Raw genomic sequence first — 6054 nt, 5'->3', positions numbered from 1 at the left:
AAAACTCATCTACTACTTTAAGCCTCCCATTTCCTAATCTAATGCCCGCAGCATCACCCGATATAATTAGACTACATTCCATTATCCTCATTTTGCTTCTGTTGATGTTCTTCTTGTATCCTCCTTTCAAAGACACTGTCCATTCCGTTCAGCTGCTCTTCCACGTCCTTTGCTGTTTCTGACAGAGTTACAATGTCATCGGTGAACCTCAGTTTTTATTTCTTCTCCATGGATTTTAATACCTACTCCGGATTTCTATTTTGTTTCCTTTACTGCTTGCTCAATATACGGATTGAATAAAATCGAGGATAGGCAACAACCCTGTCTCACTCCCTTTCCAACCACTGCTTCCCTTCCATGCCCCAAGAGTCTTTATAACTGCCATCTGGTTTCTGTACAAATTGTAAAAAATATTTCGCTCCCTGTATTTAACCCCTGCGACCTTCAGAGTTTGAATGAGAGTATTCTAGTCAACATTGTCAAAAGCTTTCTCTAAGTCTACAAATGCTAGAAGTGTAGGTTTGCCTTTCCTTCATCTATTTTCTAAGATAAGTCGTAGGTTAGTATTGCCTCGTGTGTCAAACATAATCCAAACTGATCTTCCCCGAGGTCAGCTTCTACCATTTTTTCCATTCGTCTGTAAAGAATTTGTGTTAGTATTTTGCAGCCGTGGCTTATTAAACTGATAGTTCGGTAATTCTCACATCTGTCAACATGTGCTATCTTTGGGATTGAAATTATATTCTTCTTGAACTCTGAAGGTATTTCGCCTGTCTCATAAATCTTCCTCACAAGATGGTAGAGTTTTGTTAGGCCTGGCTCTCCCAAGGCTGTCATAAGTTCTAATGGGATGTTGTCTACTCCTGGGGTCTTGTTTCAACTTATATTTTTCAGTGCTCTGTCAAACTCTTCACACAGTATTGTATCTCCCATTTCATCTTCATCTACATCCTCTTCCATTTCCTTAATATTGTCTTCAAGAACATCGCCCCTGTATAGACCCTCTATATACTCCTTCCACCTTTCTGCTTTCCCTTCTTTGGTTATTACTGGATTTAAAGCTGAGCTCTTGATATTCATGCAAGTCGTTCTCTTTTCTCCAAAGGTCTCTTTAATTTTCCTGTAGGCTGTATCTATCGTACCCCAAGTGATACGTGCCTCTACATCCTTAAATTTGTCCTCTGCTTAGCCATTTTGGCACTTCCTGTCGATCTCATTTTTGAGACATTTGTATTCCTTTTTGCCTGCTTCATTTACTGCATTTTTGTATTTTGTCCTTTCATCAATTAAATTCAATATCTCTTCTGTTACCCAATGATTTCTATTAGCCCTCGTCTTTTTACCTACTTAATCCTCTGCTAGCTTCACTATTTCGTCTCTCAAAGCTACCCATTCTTCTTCTATTGTATTTCTTTCCCTCATACTTGTCAATCGTTCCCTAATGCTCTCCCTGAAGCTCTCTACAACCTCTGGTTCTTTCAGTTTTAATCTACAGTTCATAACAAATAAATTGTGGTCAGAGTCCACATCTGCTACTGGAAATGTCTTACAATTTAAAAGCTGGTTCCTGAATCACTGTCTTACCATTATATAATCTATCTGATACCTCCCAGTATCTCGAGGCTTCTTCCATGTTTACAACCTTCTTTCATGATTCTTGAACAAAGTGTTAGCAATGATTAAGTTATGCTCTGTGCAAAATTCTACCAGGCGGCTTCCTCTTTCATTCCCTACTCCCATTCCATATTCACCTACTATGTTTCCTTCTCTTCCTTTTCCTACTGTCGAGTTCCAGTCACCCATGACTATTAAGTTTTCGTCTACCTTCACTATCTGAATAATTTCTTTTATCTCGTCATACATTTCATCAATCTCTTTGTCATCTGCGGAGCTAGTTGGCATATAAACTTGTACTACTCTGGTAGGTGTGGGCTTCATATCTACCCTGGCCACAATAATGCGTTCACTATGCTGTTTGTAGTAGCTTACCTGCATTCCTATTTTTTTTATTCATTGTTATACCTACTCCTGCATAACCCCTATTCGATTTTTTTTTATAACCCTGTATTCACCTGACCAGTAGTCTTGTTCCTCCTGCCACCAAACTTCACTAATTCCCACTATATCTAACTTTAACCTATCCATTTCCCTTTTTAAATTTTCTAACCTACCTGCCCGATTAAGGGATCTGACATTCCACGCTCCGATCCGTAGAATGCCAGTTTTCTTTCTCCTGATAACGACGTCATCTTGAGTAGTCCCCGCCCGGAGATCCGAAAGGGGGACTATTTTACCTCCGGAATATTTTACCCAAGAGGACGCCATCATTTAACCATACAGTAAAGCTACATGCCCTCGGGAAAAATTACGGCTGCAGTTTCCCATTGCTTTCAGCCGTTTGCAGTACCAGCACAGCAAGGCCATTTTGGTTACTGTTACAAGGCCAGATCAGTCAATCATCCAGACTGTTGCCCCTGCAACTACTGAAAAGGCTGCTGCCCCTCTTCAGGAACCACAAGTTTGTCTGGCCTCTCAACAGATACCCCTCCGGTGTGGTTGCACCTACGGTACGGCTATCTGTAACGGTGAAGTAATAAATGTATAGTAATACAGAATCCATTGTTGTGGATAAGCAAGGAGTTCATCAAATGAACACCTTGGACCTATATTATTATACGCTGTAATAGGAATACGATGTAAACTTTAAAAGTACATAAATCGATTAGAATATGTTCTGGGATATATGATAAGACTTAATTTTTAAATGCTATGCTGAAATAAAGTACTGTGCCTATTATGTAGGATAGTTGATGAAACTTGAGGAACCAAACTGAAAATTATTTTCTCCATTCCGTAGAAACAGTTATTTTAAATGGCATAAGTTTACAAATTCAATGCATTTCTATGTATAACTCAATCAGCTTAATGTACAGATTGTGTGGTATTGATTCATTCTTCGTGTGGAGTTAGAAGTTGAATTACCACTAGTGAGGATCATTTGGTTGCACAGCAGCTCTTGGAAAAATCTTGTCTGGTTTACACTAACTGCCTGAATTAAAATGCAATGCTGGGCCAACCTGTGACAGAGAGAGAGCAAGCCCTAGCACTTAGCTACGACCCAAAAATGAGCGGCTGTGAAGCAGGATATGTGACTTGTCTTGTAAATTCAGGGGCAGGGGCAGGAATAGCAGGGGACAGGTGCAGGAAGGAGAATTAGTGCTGCCTAGAGGAACATGCATGCCTGCACTAGAGGTGGTAGACAAGGCTACCTGGTGTAGCACCAGGAGGCTGGGGGAATGGAAAGGAGGAGCAGGAAGGGGATAAGATAGGTGGGTGCATTAGTGAAGCAGTGCAGAACAATGGTTGGGTCGTGTTGGGAGGAGGTGTTACGGCAGAGGGTGTGGGGACAACCAGGTTACTGTAAGTTGAGGCTGGGATGTTCATACCTCGCTATTGCTCCTCCTTCCCCACTCCACTAAGGATTCTTACTCCTGTTGGATGCCTTTCAGTTTGTCTGGCCTGAGTAGCCAGAGATAGTGGTAATGTGTGGAGATGTGCTTGCTTGTGTGAATGCATGTGTTAAGTCTTTTAAGCTTTCAGCCAATGTCTCTTTTTGTTGTGCTTGTCTGCAACTGAGAATCAACCAAAGTAATGTAAGGATTATGAAATATAGTTGGATTAAAACAAGTGAACGTGTAGGAATGTTGGTTAATTAATGCGCATAAAATTTGGTTCATGGGAGCTGTCATGTTAGGCACTGGTGCAATTAATAACATTTGCAAGAGGTTTAAGACAAACTAGTTTATTGAATTAAACTAGTACAAGTAGCATTGAAGTAATCTCAAGAATTAAGTCCTTAGTGATTCCTGAAATCATGAGACCACAGAATTAATGTCACTTCCTAATTTGATGAATACTAAAGAAAAGTGGATCCACAAGATACAGTAAGAATAACATCCTTAGCAATTTGCCCTGAAAATATTTTGGACACAGTCAGACATGACTGGAGACAAGACAGGTCAGGCTATAAATAGCTGGTCTAATACGGCCAAGTGTGGAGAAAAAGTATCACGGGAGCTTGAAATAGACTCATCACATGATGATTGTGGTGGTGTGTATGCATTTCCTGTTTTGGTCTTCAGTCGGAAGACTGGTTTGATGCAGCTCTCCATATTACTCTATCCTGTGCAAGCCTCTTCATCTCAGAGTAACTACCGCAACCTACATCCTCGTGAATCTTCTTACTGTATTCATCTCTTGGTTTACATCAGATCCCCCCCCCCCCCCTCCCCCAATCCCCCACACTTCCCTCAAGTACTAAATTGGTGATGTCTCAGAATGTGTCCTGTTAACCGATCCCTTCTTTTAGTCTTTTTGTGCCACAAATTTTTCTCTCCAATTCTATTCAGTACCTCCTCGTTAGTCACGTGATCTAGCCATCTAATCTTCAGCATTCTGTAGTACCACATTTCAAAAGCTTCTATTCTCTTCTTGGCTATGGATTTTAATTCCTACTCCAAATTTTTCTTTTGATTACTTTACTGCTTGCTGAATATACAGATTGAATAACATCAGGGATAGGCTACAACCCTGTCTTACTCCCTTATCAACCAGTGCTTCCCTTTCATGCCCCTCGACTCTTACAACTGCCATCTGGTTTCTGTAAGAGTTGTAAATAGCCTTTTGCTCCTTGTATTTTACCTGTGCCACTCTCAGGACTTCAAAGAGTATTCCACTCACGCCAAAACCTTTCTCTAAGCCTGCAAATGTTACAAACATAGGTTTACTTTTCCTTAATCTGTCTTCTCATAGAAGTTGTACGGTCAGTATGTCTCGAGTGTTCATACGTTTCTACAGAATCAAAATTGATCTTCCCCAAGATGGGCTTCTACCAGTTTTTTCATTCTTTTTCTGTATAGAATTAGTCAGTATTTTGCAACAGTGACTTATTAAACTGATAGTTTGGTAGTTTCTACAACTGTCAGCACCTGATTTCTTTGGAATTGGAATTATTATATTCTTCTGGGAGTCTTGAGGGTATTTTGCCTGTCTTGTACATCCAGCTCACAAGGTGGTTTTGTCATGGCTGGCTCTCCCAAGGCTATCAGTAGTTATAATGGAATGTTATCAATTCGTGGGACCTTGTTTTGACTGAGGTCTTTCAGGGCTCTATCAGATTCTTCTCGCAGTACCATATCTCTCATCACATCTTATCTTCATCTATGTCCCCTTCCATTTCTATAATATTGCCCTCAAGTACATCTCCCTTGTATAGATCAACTATATAGTGCTTTCACCTTTCCCTTCTTTGCTTAAGACTGGTTTTCCATCTGAGCTCTTGATATTCATACAGGAGGTTTTCTTTTCTCCTAAGGTCTGTTTAATTTTTGTGTAGGCAGCATCTATCGTTCCCCAAGTGATACATGCTTCTGAATCCTTAAATTTGGCCTCTAGCCATTCATGCTTAGCCAATTTGTACTTTGTCACTCATTTTGTAGAGTTTTGTATTCCCTTTCATCTGCTTAGTTTACTGCATGTTTCTATTCCCTCCTTTCATCAATTAAATTAAATATCCCTTATGTCATCTAGGATTTCTACTAGTTCTTGTGTTTTTACCTACTTGATCCTCTGCTGCCTTCACTATTTCATCTCTCAAAGCTAACTATTCTTCTGCTGTATTCCTTTCCCCAGTTCTTGTCAATTGGTCCCTAATACTCCTTCTGAAACTCTCTGCAACCTGTGGTTCTTTCAGTATATCCAGCTCCCATCTCCTTAAATTCCTACCTTTTTGCAGTTTCTCCAGTTTTAATCCACTGTTCATAACCAATACATTATGGTCAGAGTCCACATCTGCCCCTGGTAACATTTTACAATTTAAAATCTGTTTCCTAAGCCTCTAACGATTATATAATCGATCTGGAACCTTCCGGTGTCTCCAGGTCTCTTTCATGTATACAGACTTCTTTTATAATTCTTAAACCATTTGTTAAGCTTTGATTAGGTTATGCTCTGTGCAAAACTCTAATAGGCAGCTTCATCTGTCATTCCTTTACC

The sequence above is a fragment of the Schistocerca americana genome, chromosome 8 (assembly GCF_021461395.2).
Source record: "Schistocerca americana isolate TAMUIC-IGC-003095 chromosome 8, iqSchAmer2.1, whole genome shotgun sequence".
In the NCBI taxonomy this organism is placed as follows: domain Eukaryota; kingdom Metazoa; phylum Arthropoda; class Insecta; order Orthoptera; family Acrididae; genus Schistocerca; species Schistocerca americana.
The sequence above is the reverse complement of the archived record's forward strand: the minus strand, read 5'-3'. Positions refer to the sequence as shown.